General features: G+C 40.9%; 1 pseudogene; it reads left to right on the top strand.

Annotated features, from left to right (window-relative positions):
- Window positions 1-13808: 13808 nt before the first annotated feature.
- Window positions 13809-14689, top strand: LOC138155138 (small ribosomal subunit protein eS4-like; annotated as a pseudogene).
- The last annotated feature ends 2205 nt before the right edge of the window (window positions 14690-16894 follow it).

The raw sequence follows: 16894 nt of genomic DNA, 5'->3' as shown, positions 1-16894 counted from the left end.
TCCAAGCCCTCTTAAAGACAACTGAACTCAGCACAGATGAAGCTAAGAAGAACATAGATCTAGAGTTGGAAGGAACCTCATTTTATACCTGAGGACACTGAAATTAGGTGACTTGGTCAAGGTCACACAATTATTAAGTGTCAGAGGCAAGATTTGAACACTGGTCCTCTGATTCCCACTCCAGTGCTGCAATGCAGTGAGAAGATGTGTGTCCAATTTCTGACTTTGCCACAGAGTTGCTCTATGATTTTATGATGAGAAGGTTGTGTTAAATCAAGGGTTCTTAAACTGGGATCCATAGACCCCACAGTCTGTAGACAGATTTCAGGGTGTCCATGATCTTGGATAAGAAAATTTACATTTTCATTTACCATGAACTACAATTTAACATTTTCTTTCATTATGAATAGTGACAACAAACCATTATTCTGAGAAAAGGTATAGGTTTCACCGGTCTGCCCAAAGGGTCCCTGACCCAAAAAAGGTTCAGAATCCCTCAACTAGATGATCTCCAAATTCTTTCCCAGATCTGAATGCTAGAATTCCTTCCCTAGTTTTGCTTTGCTTTACTCAAGTACCAAAGATATGGATTCTAGGGAGTACTAGATAAGACTTTTCTTGAAACAATGTATTAGAACACACACATACCCTCCATTTGGACTCCTGACTTCACAGTCAGTGAAGGAGGATCTCATGGTACATGACTTGAGGCAAGTTTCTGTATCAAGTAGCAGTGACTTTTGGATTCTGACTCCTTAACTGTTGTGTCGATGGGCAAATTGTTAACCCAAACTTTCCAGCTTCCTCAGTTTGATCTGGAGCCAGGGCTTGGCTGTGGGCCTGGGGTTGGGTTACACCCACAATCTTCTATCTCTAAGACTTGGGGAGAAGAAGGATCATTCAATGGATAGGACACTGGACTTATATTCAAGGAAACCTAGGTTTAAATGGATAAGCCACAACTTTTTGTGTCTCTGTGCAAGACGTTTAACTTCTTCAATTTCTTCATCTGTAAAATAAGGGGTTTGGGTTAGATGGCCTCTGAAGTCCCTTTTTATTTCTAAATCTATGATCCTATGAGTTTGCTTGGGGCCAAAGATATCAAGAGAGATTCTTATCAATGAATCATTCAAAGAGCATTTTGTGAAGGATTGCCATGTGCCAGGCACTGTGCTAGACTACTAGGGATACAGATAAAAAGGTCAGCCAGGTTCCTCTTCTCAAGGAAAGCACTCTAAGAAGCTGCTACAATCAGAGTCATTTGTTGTTTAGAGATGTGACTTGAAATTCAGATGGTGCTGGGAGAGGTAACATACTGACAAACCGGCAAAGTATAAATGGCTTATGTCACAAATTTAAGTCTGGAAGGACTTTTGGCCATCGTTTAATATAATCTCTTCACTTTTCAGAGAAAGAAAGCTGAGGGAAAGAGAGAGAAGAAGGGCACAAAGAGGGAAGGAAGAAAGGAGAGAAGATAGTTGAGTCCCCTAAATCCAATTTGAAATGTTCCACTTCCTTACTTTGAAGAGAAGACCTGGGCTATATGTAATTGCCTAATAGTGATGCCAATAAAGCTTGATCTTTATTGGTTTTCAGATTTTCTGATCCCGTTCCCAGCACACCCTATCCCAGAAGACACTGTCCAGCAGGTGCAGGGTCATCTTTCCCTTCCTGTGGGGCTGAGAGCAAAGGCAGCCAGACTACTTAGTGTCCAGACTGATGCTGCCTAGCAACAGAACCTAGCATATGGGTTCCCAGGGAGAGTATTGAGAAACAGGAAGAAAGGAATGAGCTGAGTTTAGCAGCCTCTATGCAGGGGTGGGAACTAGATCATCAGGGCTACTTTTCTGGCAAGAGAGGAAGAGAAATGGGTCCATGTGGGCCAGGGATGGGGAGAGGTAGTATTTCAGAAAGATTTTAAGATTGTCAAGAAGACTGGAGAACAGAGCAAGTCTATTTATTATCTTAAGTAAAGAATGAGCATGTGCTGAAGAGTATAATCGGGCATTTTCCTGGAGTAACCTGTCCTTTTTTTGTACTTTGGAGACAAGGAAGTGTGAGTAGCAGTGACTTGCAGCCTTCTTGGCCTGGTATCATGCACAATTACCCAGTTTGCTTTGTAGAAGCAGTCAGACCCTTTTCTAAGAAGTGGGTTTCCATGGCTCATAGAAAACAAAACAAAAACTTAACCTCTTTGGGCTTTTCATCTGCGAAATAAGGAGGTTGGACAGAATGATCTCTAAGGCCTCTTTCAGCTATGGTGCTATGATTATTTGAAAACAAAACAAAACAAATAACGTTGACAGGCTGGGAGAAATGAAGACATATTGTTGAGCAAAGCAGTAATGAGGAAAATAAAATTTTCTGGGAGAGCTTCAAGGACAAGGCAGAAAGAAAGTCTGATTATTAGGGAAAGAAAAGTGAGACTAGAGGGCATGGGGTAACAGAGAAATCATTCATCTGTGGTGAGGATATAGTCCACTTTATCTTGATTAGTCCACAATTACTTCATTCACTCAGGGAGTGAACTTACAGAGGCCTGCATCATTATAGTACACCAGCCCTCTAAGTAGAACCTTGGTGCTGCTGTTCTACTAGTGATCTTACCCAGAAACTAACACCAATAAGGGACTCCAGGCTATGTCTGAACTCTCTCTTTCCTTCATCCTGATTTTTCATAATCAGCACCTTAAAAATGAAAGCCTCCTTCCCGCTAGATCCTCAATTCCATTCAGTCCAATGCCTCTGTATCTTATTTCTGTGTTGTCTTGCCTCTCATTAGAATGTAAACTCCATGAGAGAAGGTACTGTCTTCTTCTTTTTGTTTATATTTGTATCCCTAATACTTAACATATCATCTCATCCATAGGGATTCAGGAGAAAAAGGCCAACATAGAGTTGAACTGACTCCACACCTGTCTGCTTCTACCATTGTTCCTCACCAAAGTCTTTTCTATTGTAAGCAAACCTTTCTGAATGAAGGTGACCTTCCTTGGCTTCTACTTTCTCATGTGCATTGTCTAAATGTGAAGCATAAACTCCCTGATTTAGAGTGTATAGCCCCAGTGCATAGAAGACCACTTGGCATATAGTAAACATTTAATAAATGCTTTTTCATTCATTCATTCTTTTTTCACAAAGCTTTTTTTCTTTCAGTCCTCAACTACAACTAAAACTCAGTTTTCCCTCTTATAGCCAATCTTAGAGAACTGATGCGTGATTAGACTCTTCAGCTCAGTCTACTGCATATCTCAGTGATGTCTTTGATAAATACATGGAAGGAGATACCTTCTATGGACTTGAGGCTGGAGGGAGATATTCTTCTACAGAAAACAGAGCCACTCTATTGTCTCTTAGAGTGACAAGAGCCTTCTCATTTTGGAGTTACATGTGTGCTCTGGGTTCCAGGAGAGGCAACAATAATATGACCACAAATACAGTGATCAAAAATACCCTTATACTAGCATGCCCCCTGGACATAGGTTTGGCCATCCCTTCCCCTAAGGGACAAATGGCAAGGGACTTCATTTGTTCCCCAAATTCATCTCATTAGGTGAACCTTGGAAAAGAGGACTTTCAAAAACAAGTATTGATCTCCTCTCTGTACTGGTCTATTTAAAAAAAATAAATGTTGAATGTCTCTCAAAGAATGAGAGAGCAGGTCTGAGGAGCTCCATGCTGTAGAATCCTGGTGCCCTAGGTGTCTAGTGTGACTTAGGGTAAAGCAAAGGCGCTCCATTATTGGTCCTTGTAGCTCAGAATGGAGGGTGATGGGAAACGACAAAGGGGAGAGGAAATAAGATGGAGATGATATAGGCTGTTCACTGAGGAGTTCCATTGGGTATTTGAGTTTCTCTTTGGGTTTGCTCCCAGATGGAAAGGCAGCTGCACTAGAAAATACAGGGGCTGGTGGCACAGAGGACAGCACCTAAAACAAGGCTTTCCACATACTGAATACCCTCTGATTGACTGACTGACCCACCCTCTCAGAATCAAAGAGGATAATCAAGCTCTATAATAGGAAATTATCTTGTCTACAAAATCACAAATAACAAGGGACATCAAACGTTGTAAGACTCTGAGATGAATGCAGAAATATGAGTTAACCCATGCAAAACTTGGCCATTATTTTCTTTTTTCAGCAAGCACTTAGTGAGTCCCTGCTATGTGCAGAGTGCTGTGTGAGAACCAAAGTTAGATGAAAGCTAGTCCTGGGCTCTCAAAGAACTTAATCCTCTAGGAATGATATCTGTAACCCTTACTCTACTCACACTGAAATTCACATATATTATGGTTCAATTTGTGGAGGGGAAAGGGATGGCTAGGTGGTGCAATGAATAGAGCACTGGCCCTGGAGTCAGGAAGGACCTGAGTTCAAATGTGACCTCAGACACTTAACACTTACTAGCCGTGTGACCTTGGGCAAGTCACTTAACCCTCAATTGCCCTGCTTTCCCCCCTCCAAAGGCAAAAACAAAACAATTTGTGGAGGGGTATTCAGTTAAATAATTGATCTCAATTGGTAAATCATCCATATCTTCTCATTGTCCTCATCCAGTTGTACTCAGAATCAATGAAATGGAACCCCCCCCCCCTATTATAATAGACAAGCAAAGGCATGTCTAGAAGGGTGTGCCAACTTGCACTATTTGCTTTCTCTGAGAGAAAAGGAGGACCAACAGTAAGCCTTACAGTTACCCTTCTAGGCATTTCTATGCAGCCTAGGCAGAGTATCCATTCAACTAGTAAAACATCGATTGGGATTGTACAAAATAGCAGAATACCAGGGAAAATTTTCAAATACATTCAAGAATAAATACAATCTTGCTCCCCCCAAGAGTAATTGTGAAACAATCCCCTCCAAGTCTGATGCTCTAGTGTGAGAAGAGACTTTTAGCCTTCAGAGAAGAAAGTTTTTGCCATGAAAAATTGCTTTACACAAACATATCCATCCACAGGTTTGAGATGCATTATAGCATAGGAGCCCCTAACCATAGGAGACCCTAACAAGACAAGCAACAAATATTTACTAGGGGGTCACTATGTATGAGATGATATGCTAAGTATTAGGGATACAAATATAAGCCATAAAAAAGGGAAGAGAGACAGTCCTTGCCCTCATGGAGTTTACATTCTAAAGAGAGGGAAAACAACACAGAAAAGGGGACTGAAAAAAGTAGGAGGCAAGTCACATCTTCTATCTTTCTCTCTCTGTATATGTGTGTGTGTGTATATCCCTCTCTGAAGAGTCACTATAAGGAAAAAGGAAGAAAGAAAAGAAAAAAATATGGGAGAGAATAAAAGTCAGTATGAGCAGGAATCAGTGCAGATGAAGATCTTCTTTGTCCCATTCCTTCTTTTAAGCATGTCATGAAGCCCAGAGTTTGTCCCACTAGGAGGATATGTTAGGACCCTTAGTCCCTAGAGTATCACTCAAAGTAGTGGTTTCTTGAAATCCTTTTGTGTGTACCTCTCTTGTAAGAAACGGAGCCACTAATAAACCAGGATCAACCCCTCCCCCCCAAACCAAATCAAACCCCAAACCAGGCTGATAGCCAGCATTCCTCCACAACCAAGTCTTTATAAGTGGGTACCCAATGAGCTGCTGGAGGATGCAGAGTTCCAGGGCCTGGCCTGGAGTCCTTCATCTCTGGCAGAGGTGCTCCCTGTTTGTGAAGGGCACTAACACCAGAGCAACCCAGGCAAACATGATTTTGATTGAGTCATTTTCATTTAGCAGTAGAAGAATAGGATCTTGCCTCACCCGGCTCTGGAAAAGGGTGAGTATGTGACCTGCATCATAACAGTTAGGACCCAGTAATAGGTAAATGACTGCTTTTCAGATGTAGTGTGGTACAGAGAACTTGCTGCTTCAGAAGCCAAATAGCAGCTAATGTAATAGCAGATAGGTGCCTGTCAAAGGTTCTATTCAGTTTTTAATGGACTGAGAGCTTCAGAGATACAGGCTTTGCAGAATCATAAGGGCCTAGGAGGACAGATTGCTGGAGAGCCTGATTTAGATCTCCCAGGCTTATAGTCTATCCTAGGGACTCCTTAAAAGAGGCAGACTTCAGGTGACTTGGTAAATGGGGGGAGGGGACATAAAGATACATAGGTGGGGAATATGGTATTTCCAAAAAGTGAAAAGTCCAATAAGTTTCTGGACTTCTTTCTTAGATCATGGGGACATGAATGTCAGTTGCCTCTTCTGAAATATGGTTACAAAGAGCTGAGTATGATTGAAATGACTGGTCAACAACACTGTTATTGTTACTTCATGATCTGACTTTGAAATTCTGGATTGTGGGATTGTCTTTGACCTCAGCTCTGACGTTTATCACATCCAGGCAGGAAGTCAGAGAGATCCAGTCTCTTCTGTCAAACAATCCTGTCTGGTAAAACAAACAAACAAACAAAACCCTTTTCTCCTGTCTGCTTTAGTACAATAAGCACCAATTCACTTAGTTATACTTCCCAGCCTCTTTTTTGGGGTCCTATGCAGATGGAACAAAGGTATGAATACAGTCTATGCCCCTAGTGGCATTATCTCTTCCAATTTAGTTAGGCTGTTACAACCTCAGACCCTTTCTAAGGTGAGTAATATCTATTTTGTACTTTTTAAAGCTACCAAGAGTGTAGCTAATCCTTCAACTAGCCAAGACTAGCAGCTTTATAATTCCACCAAACTGATGAAGGAACTTGTTCATAGGGCCTAAAGGCATTACAAAGTATAAATACTTCTCTTACATTGACTCATTAAAGTCTGAAAGGGGTGAGCCGTTTGGGAAGCTATAAATGCAACTTCTCAAAGTTTCCAAAGGGGCAAAGTTGTAACATCTTGTCTCTATAACCCAATGCTTTTACCCTGTCATTTCATCAAGTGTATTGGGGAGAATTATCAGTCAAAGACTATTTGATAACACCCCCCTCACTTTATAAAGAGAAATTAAGCAACTAAGGAATATAAGCTCCTTCAGGGAAGGGTCTATTCTATTTTTCTTTTTGTATACCCAGTACCAAGGTTCCTAGGACATAGCATTTAATAAAGTCTTACAGATTTATAGGAAGCCCCTTGAAGCTCATGGAACACTTCTGCTAAGGGTGTTTTTAAATCATTGAAGGAAATGCTAACGTTCAATTAGAAGTTAGTGAAAATAGATGTGTTCTTCTCTATCCAAGTTCAAAGACCCATCCTTCCCTCTACTGAAATCTATTCATTGACTCCCTGAGATCAAAGGTTAAGAATCACCCTCCCCCTTTTTAAAGAGTCATCCACTCTTTAGTCCAATGGAGTATTTTGTTTTTTTTTTGTGATTGTAGACCCTAGAGAGCTCTACCTAGTTAACTAACTACAGAAACCTCAAGCATTTAAGTCTGTCCTTCTTTAAAAAGAATTTCATCTTGCCTATTTTTTCACAAGACAATTTTGTTATAAAATGTTCAGTTATGCTCAGAAAATTCATTTTAATTTCTGTCATGCCTCTGATTGTCACCTTGGGTCCCCACAAATCATCCCAGGAAGTTCATTTGGCAAAATTGCAAAATAGCTATTGGGAAGAGAAGTGAAGCTGTTACCAAAAAAAAATATTCCCTCTAACACATATCATGTTCCTGATGCATATAACCTCAAAAGCAAGAATGTAAAAGGCTAAGTGTAGTTGGTGGAACCCCCACTACCCTTAGTAACAAAAATTGCTATTGTCTCTCATTTGCCATATGTAAAAAGACCGGAAAGAAACTAAGTTGTAAAATTTTATGAGTAGGAGGAAATGGAGTATGAGGGACTGGGTTTGAATTAGAATTGGATAAAAGTTTTTAAGTTTTTCAACCTTCTGTTGGCCAGTGTGGCCATTGCTATTTCTGTAGGACACAGGAGAGTAAAACATGGGTAGAAGGGAGATTTAAAGTTTCCTTTGACAATTTATTTGAGAATTATGCTTTTATAAGTTTTTTTTATCAGTTTCTTACAGTTTTAGATGTCATGCTTTTATAAAAAATGTGTAGTGCAAATAGGCAAAAGCACTCTGACTCTGAAGTCAGAGGATCTGGCTTCAAATCTTGCTTCTGATCACTGTGATCCTAAACAAATTACTTTGCTTCCTAAAGTTTGAGTTATCTAATCTGGAAAATGAGGGGGATATACTAGATAACTTAAGGCTCTCTCAGCTCTAGAGTAATGACTGTATGATTCTATTTTCTCCCATCCTGTTTGCTTCCTTCTTCTGGATACATTTTTATTGTGCAATATCTTATTCTTATATAATCAAATTCATCTATTTTCTCTGTTGCAGAGGCTAAAAATTTATTCCCTATTAATAGTTTTGAAAAATGCATTCCATTACCTGGTTTTTTATTGTTTGTTTTTAATTTCAGGTTGTTGATTCATTTGCAATTTATAATTGTGAATGGTGTCAGATGTTGGTTTGCTTCCAAGTTTTGTTGAACTGTTATCTAGTTTTCCTAATAATTTTTGTTAATGAGAGAGTTTTAACAAGGTAGCTCTCTGAACAACCTGATGATCTAAACTACAGTGGCGTGATCCTTTGCTGAAAACCTTGCTGAGAGGATTTGGGGAACATATCCTGGAATATTTGTCTTTCTTCACTCCATTTTCATTAAGGGATGTAGACAATTAAATCTATTTTTAAGCAATTGGGGTTAAGTAACTTGCTCAAGGTTACACGGCCAGTTATTTATGGGTGTGGTGCCAAGTATCCGAGCCCAAATTTGATCCCAGGTCATCCTGACACTGGGGCCGGTGCTCTTACTCGCTGAGCCACCTGGCCGCCCCGACAATTAAATCTTACGAACTGGTCATGTCTCAACTGGAATTGGGAGTAACTTGATTGTGAGTTGTGGCTGACACTTTGTGTTATGCCAAAAAAAAAAACAAAACTTGAGTCAGTTTTAGACTTGGCTGATTTTGGAGAGTTCCTGAGAAAATGGAGCAAAGAAAGATGAATGGAAGCAGATTTAAATCCAGACATTGGTCCAGGGTAGGAGTGAAGAAAAATAAACTCCTAAAAGCTTACCATCTTGTAATCTTTTCAGATTGACTAGAAAACTCCTTATCAACCATCACATCACAAAATATTTTCAGCTCCTAAAAAAAATCAAACTGGGGTACCTTACACTGATAGCTTTCTGAAGACCATGATAATGGCAGGTTATTAAATATAGCAGTTTCCATTTCTCCTCATCATCCCTCTCGGTACCACTTACTGTCCCACCCCCAAAGAAGTCCCCAGCAGAGTCCATGCTACACAGTTCTTAGGTAACCAGAAATCAAATTGGTTGTTGTCCTTCCTGCTCAAAGTGGGCCAAAATGAAATCACTTCATTGGGGTCATGGTACAATGTGTCTGACTATGGCTTATTGGATTAATATGATCTTGAAAGGCTCTATCACAGATTGTGCACAAATAGTCCATATGAATATTAGGAGTGGAAATGTCTCCAAATTTGCACACCTCATGTTTGTTTTGAACTACTGCAGTTCTGCTTTGCTCATAAAGCATAGCACCTTCTTTATGTGGGCATGCCATGCTTGGAAGTCCTGTGCCAATGGCTCCCACGTCATGCAATTGATACCAAAATTCTTTAGAGAGACCTTGAGAGTGTCCTTATATTGCTTCTTCTGGCCTCTGTATGAGTGCTTGTGTTTTGTGAGTTGTCTATAAAACAGTATTTTAAGCAAATGTATATTTGGTATTGTGCTCTCTTCAGTAGAGTTCAAATGCTTGGCAGTTCAGCTCAAGAAAGGACCTCAGTGCCTGGCGCTTTGCCTGATGATCTTAGTTTCTCCCTAAGATAATTCAAATTGAAGTGATTCAGTTTCCTGGCATGGCACTGGTAGACTTTCCAGGTTTCACAGCATACAACAATGAGGTCAGCACCACAGCTCTGTAGACCTTCACTTTGGTAGGCAGCTTAATACCTAACTCTCCCACACTTTTCTCCAGAGCCGCCCAAACACTGAGTGAGCTCTGGTGATGCATACATCAACCTCATCCTCTACATGGCATCCTTGGAAAGTATCCTGCCAATGTAAATGAATTTATCCACAGCATTCCAAATTTCTCCATTTGCTGTAACAGTTCCAAATATAGATGATGTGGTGCTGGCTGTTGGAAAACCTCTTTTTTCTTGGTGTTAATCATCAGACCAAAATTAGCACAAGTGGCAGAGAATCAGTCTGTTGCTTCTCAGTCTCAGAGGCTGCATTGAGTACACAATCATCTGTGAACAGAGAATCATGTACCAACTCTCTCTATCCGTCTTGGTTTGTAGTTTTTTCAAGTTAAATAATTAGTTGTCTGTATGGTAGTTGGCTTTGATGCCGTTTTCATCCTCATTGAAGGCCTCTGACAAAATCACTGAAAATGTCATGCTATAAAGCATGGAAGAAAACACACAGCCCTGTTTTAGGTAACTGGGAAAGCATGAGACCATCATCTGTTATTCAGAACTGGGGTAACCATGCAATCATGAAATTGATGTACAATACTGATGAATTGCTCCAGGTAACCAAATTCTGCCATGATCTTCCATAAGCCCTCATGATTGACAGTATCAAAGGCCTTGGTTAGATTGACAAATGTTCTGTACAGACCTCTGTTCTGCTCCTGGCATTTGTCCTGAGGTTGTTTGGCAGTAAACACCAACACCATATTGACCATTCCTCAGTCCTTTCCGAAGCCACACTGGCTCTCAGGTAGATGACCATCTTCCAGTCAAGGTGAACTCTGGCAAGAATCTTGCCCAGCAATGACTAAGAGAGAAGCCCTTTGTGATTGTCACAGGACAACCTATCTTCTTTTCACTCAGCTTTTGTATGAGCCCTGGACCTCCTGCCTTATAAATCTCAGCTGGACTAGAATCAGCAGCAGGCACTTTGCCACACAAGAGGAGTCTAATGGCATTCAGAACCTCTTCTTAGAACTTCAGCTAGAGAGGGCTTGACTTCAACCTGGGGTGTACACAGTCAATGGCTTCAGCTTTGGTTGATGACAATCCATTGAGAGCTCTGTGGAAGTTTTCAGCTCATCACTCCAGGATCATGTCCTTATCACTAATCAATGTGTCTCCATTAATTTGTGCAGCTAGGTAGTTCATATGCATCACAAGTCTTTAAATAGCCTTCAAGGCATCATAAAAGTGCTTTGCATTGTTACAATCAGTGTAAAAAACGAATTTCATCTACATTTTTACTGAGCAAAGAATCCTGTCTCTCTCTAAGCTTTCCTTACACTCTACTTTTGATGGAGTCACATGCTGCCTTCTTAGAAAGGGATGAGCTATCCTGTTGGTAAACCTTGTGGAGGCTTCATTTTTTTTCATTTAGCAACTTCCAAATTTCTCCATCATTTTTGTCATAACAATCTTGATGTTTGTATGTGTTCTGAACCAGATGAGTAAATGCAGGGCTGTACACCAGATCTCTAAATGCTGCCCCCTCCTTTTCTGCCATACTGTTGCCAACTGTGTTTTGGCTTGGCTTTCCCTCCAAGTTAGCAATGAACTCTTCACACAAGGAGAATTGTTCTTATCTGTTGACATGAAGTCTTCTGGTAGTTGTCTTGCTTTGCGACCACTGCTTTTGTTGAATGCAAATGTTAAGCTTGGAGAGGATCAGTCTGTGATTGGTCAAGCACACTGTACCACACATTGCCTTTATTACTCTCACATCTCCTTACAATAACACAGTCTATTAAATGCCAATGCTTGCTGTAAGGGTACATTCATGAGGTTTTATTGCATTTAGGTAAATGGAAGACAGCATTGGTGATGAGAAGAAGGTCATGAGACACATGGGTCTTTAGTAGTAAGTGACTGTTGAGGTTGCTGTTTCTTTTCTGACTCTATTCCTTCCAAGTTTCCTGCCATTTCTTTTTTGTTTTTGGAGCGCAATTGGGGTTAAGTGACTTGCCCAAGGTCACACAGCTAGTTATTGTGTTAAGTGTCTGAGGGCGGATTTGAACTCAGGTCCTCCTGATTCCAGGGCCGGTGCTCTATTCACTGTGCCACCTAGCTGCCCCATTTCCTGCCATTTCTGATAGTCTGTGCCTACTCTGGTATCAAAGTCACCCAGTATGTGTCCTCTTTTGGCACATTGATGATAAGGGTCTCTAGGTCTTCATACATTTTTTCTTCGATTTCATCAGAGTTTGTCATGGTGGGAACATATGTACTGATGATGGTGGCATGGCACTTCCCTCCAAGTGGCAATTGCATTGTCATGAGCCTATCCTTCACTTTTTGGGGGAGGCATATAAGTTTGTGGACTAGATTAGTTTTGTTTGCAAAACCTATACCAGCTTCATAGTGCTCTTCATCACTGTGGCCACTCCAGAAGAATGTATATCCAGCTCCAAATTTGGCATGCTGGCCTCCATTGCCAACCTTGTTTCACTCAGGGTTGCTATTGAGATATGATACTGGTTTAGTTCTCTCACATCAAGAGCTATTTGTTTTTCTGGTGCACCAGATTTCTTGTCCATAAGCATGTACACATTCTATGTATCAATGGTAAGTGGAATCATATTCACAAAAGCTTTTGCACATAGTTTTTCTTTCAACTGCAGGTTAGGATTCCTGACTGGCATAGCAAACAGGACAGTATTAGGTTAGGTGAAGCAGACAATTTAAGGCACCTTTTCTAGCCCTTTCTTCATGCCAGGAAGTAAGCAGTGTGGTCTTTAAAAAGGCTGCCTTGGGGTGGCTAGGTGGCGCAGTGAGTAGAGCACTGGCCCTGGAGTTAGGAGGACCTGAGTTCAAATCCGACCCCAGACACTTAACACTTACTAGCCATGTGACTTTGGACAAGTCACTTAACCCCATTTGCCCTGCCTTCCCCCCTCTGGAAGAAGAAGAAGAGAGAAGGAGAAGGAGAAGGAGAAGGAGAAGGAGAAGGAGAAGGAGAAGGAAGAAGAAGAAGACAGCTGCCTGGATATCCAGGGGATTGCCAAATCTCACCACTGCTTTAGTCCAATGAGAAGATATGTTCTGGGCTGCCTGTGTGTAGGATTGTTACTACAGCTCCCAATGAATCTGCACAAGTTGCTTCATCATTTGCCCATTGCCACAGGATTTTGAAGTAGGTCAAAATGGTAAAATGGTATGGATGATGTCTTTTGACTCATGCATAAATTGGATTCAAGTGAGGCAGAGTTGCATAAAGTCATCGGCCTCTCTCTCTTCCAGAGTCATCAAAGTACAGTGGCAAGACAAAAGTCAAGATGATTGATGATGGCTCAAGATGCAGTGGATGACCTTGGTGTCTTCAATGCCTAATCAAGCTCTAAGTGTTTCACAGTGCCTGATTCCACCACCTTCAGGGATCTTTGAAAAAAAAAACTATTCACATCTACCCATTTCCCAGGGGAAGTCTTCAAATGCTTGGGATAGGCACCCCAGTGACTCACCCTCAACCTGGTTTAACCTATTTGCTGAAACAGTGTACTGGGGTGTGACTGTTGCACATGCTACAACTTCTTGGAGCCACTGGTGAGACTGGGGGTCGGGTGGGTAGATGGACACCAAAGGTGAACAAGAGGCCCTGAACGGGTTTGGCAGACCTCACACCAGAGGTGATAGTCTCACCTAAACACCTATACACTTCAGAAATCAAATGAAAAATCTTATGTCAGGTTCTAGACCTTCCATAGCTGGGTCAGCTTATTGCTTACATTAACCCTCAGCACATCAGTACACAAAGTATTTTTGAACTCATGACGATCTTGATGTTTGCAACCACAAGATATCTGTTTAAAAGCCCCAACACAAATAGAAAAAGAAGTAAAAATGGTACAAACAACTAAAAATGGCTTTATAAAGTACACTAAAAGGCCATTTTCCTGGCTCACTGCAACTATGGCTTGTAGACCCAAGAAACACCTGAAGAGTGTTGCTGCTCTCAAACACTGGATGCTGGACAAACTGACTGGTGTGTTTGCTGCCAGACCAGCCACAGGCCCCCACAAGCTGAAAGAGTGCCTCCCACTCATCTTCCTCTGCAACCATCTCAAGCATGCCCTGACATGGAATGAGGTGAAGAAGATCTGCATGCAGCAGTTTATTAAGATGGATGGCAAGGTTCACACAAACATAACCTATCCTGTTGGCTTCATGGATGTCATCAGCATTGAGAGGACTGGCAAACATTTCTATATGGTTTATGACACCAAGGGCCGCTTTGCTGTTCATTGCATCACAGATGAGGAGGTAAAATATAAGCTGTGCAAAGTGAGGAAGACTTTTGTGGACATTCTCCATCTGGTGACTTATGATGGCTGCACCATCCACTATCCAGATCTGTTCATCAAAGTGAACAATGCCATTCAGATTGATCTGGAGACTGACAAGATCACAGATTTCATCAAGTTTGATACTGGGAATCTGTGTACAGTGACTAGAAGAGCTAACTTGGGTTGAATTGGTGTGAACACTGACAGAGAGAAGAGACATCCAGGCTCCTTTTATGTGGTCCATGTGAAGGATGCCAATGGTAACAACTTTGTCCCAGGCTCACAAACATTTTCACTATTGGCAAAGGTAAAAAGTCTTGGATTTCTCTGCTCTGAGGCAAGGACATCCTCACCATTGCCAAAGAGAGAGACAAGAGTTTGGCAGCCAAACAGAGCAATGGGTTAATGCTGGTACATCACCATGTGTTTTCTCTTGACAAATAAATAAAGACCTTACAAAGTGAAAAAAAATGTAGAGTAAAAGAAAGGAAAAACCCACCTTCCTTTCCTACCCAATGAAAAAACTTAGGGTTGATAAAGAGTGAAGAAATAACCTTCCTATGGACCTCAAGTTTTATAACACCAAGATGAATGTTCTTTCCATGACCTCACACCATGTCTCTTTGGTCTGTAAAGTGGGTGGTAGCTCTAGGACAAGTAGATTCAAATAGGCCCATTTATACTCATCATGAGCATTATAAGACAAGATGAAGAAGCATCTCATAAAATGATGATTCTTCTCACAAAGAAGAAATATGTTCTTTGGGAAAAAACATTGAAGCCAACTCTACTAATTCTTTTGTTTTCTTTTCCAAGGGGAATTTTTGAGGCTGTCCTCCCATTTAATTGGTACTTCTTTATTTATGGCTTCTGGTTCATGTGTTGTCAAACTGTCAGCAAGGGTATGTTTTAGTTCCCTCTGCTATATATTACTTGGTTAGACAATGATCACTCATTGAATACCAACAAATGAATTCATGATTATGGATGACAAAAACAAAAGCATAACTGTGTGATTATTGGTATCCCAGCCTTCTTTCACACCATTTGCCCTTGTCACTGAAGAAATGAAAGGGTTATGCATAGTACTGAGGGATATTACATTTTTTTCCATCTCACAGGCTGCTGTGATCAAAACATTTCATCACCTAGTAGTCGACCCTTTGGAGGAGCCTCACAGTATTGAGCTAAGTTTATCCTTGAATAGAAGATACAGAATATGTTTCTTGTCCTTCACTCAAAGCTCTTCTAGAGCTGTAGACTGTTCCACAGTTTTTAGGTCAATCATTCAAGAAACATTTATTAAGCATTTACTATGGACCAGTTGCCATGGTGAGCACTGGGAATACCAAGAAGGGTAGAATTAGTTCCTTTCCACAAGCTGCTTACATTATAATGGGGGAGACAACATATACAAATAACCATAAGACATAGGACTAGCATAGTATTTGTAGTATAATGAGAAATACGATACAAGATCTGGGCAGAGTAAATGGAAGATAATCCAAAATGTAAAGGCACCAGCAGCCAGAGGAACCCGCCAAAAACCCTCCTACAGTAGATAGGATTTGAGTTGAGCCTTGAAGGCAACCAGGGAATATAAGGGACAGAGGGGAGAACCTGGGCACAGCTAGTGCAAAGGTGCAGAGACAGGAAATGAAGTGCTGTGTTTCATTTTAGTTTAGTTTTAGAGAATGTGGAAGGGGGCATGTTGTAAGGAGGTTTCAATGATAAAAAGAGGAGTTTATATTTGATCCTAGAGGCGACACGGAGAAATTGGAACTAACTGATCAGGTAGCTGACATGGTCACTTTGGCAGTTGAGTGGAGGATGGCCTAAAGTGAAGAATATGTGAGGCAGAGAGACAAGTTACAAGGCCATTGCAATAGTCCAAGCAAAAGGTGATAAGTGCATCAACTAGAGTTGTGATTGTGTGAATGGATAAAAAGATGCTGTGATGGTAAAAATGATAAGATTTGGTAACGGATTGGATATGTTGGGTGAATAAGAGTGAGGAGCTGTGTGTGACACTGAGGCTGTGAGCTGAGGTGACAAAGAGGATCTTAGAATCTTCAATAGCAAGAGGAAAGTTGAAAAGAAGAGAAGATTTGGGTGGGAGGGGTGGGAAACAAGAGAATCAATTTTTTTTAGACATATTGAACTTGAGATGTCTGCAGGACATCTAGTTCTTGTTGTCCAATAGCCATTGGTGATTGTGACTGCAGCTCAAGAGACAGACTAGGCCTGAATGCATAGATCAGTGAATCATCTGCATAGAGACGCAAATTGTACGTGTGGGAGCTGATGAGATTACCAAATGAGAGAGTAGTACAAAAAGAGAATAGGACCCCTTACAGAACCTTGGGGGCATCTATAGTTAGTAGGCAAGATATAGGGGAAGAATAACAAAGGAAGCAGAGAAAGATTGGTTGAAGAGATATTTAAATAGCTGGCAGAGTGAAGCATCATGAAAACCAGAGGGAAAAGAATATCCAGGAAGAGAAGATTATCAACAGTGTCAAATACTGCAGAAAGGTGAAGAAGAGCAAAAATGTTTTAAAGGAGGCATTAGATTTGGTAATTAGAGATCGCTGGTAAATTTGGAAATGTTATTTCATTCAAACGAAATCAGAAACTAAATTGCATATT

The sequence above is a fragment of the Petaurus breviceps genome, unplaced genomic scaffold (assembly GCF_028583685.1).
Source record: "Petaurus breviceps papuanus isolate PSGF00001 unplaced genomic scaffold, PetGlider_PUasm1.0 91133, whole genome shotgun sequence".
Classification (NCBI taxonomy): Eukaryota; Metazoa; Chordata; class Mammalia; order Diprotodontia; family Petauridae; genus Petaurus; species Petaurus breviceps.
Note: the sequence above shows the minus strand (reverse complement) of the source record. Positions and strands in the feature narration are given on the sequence as shown.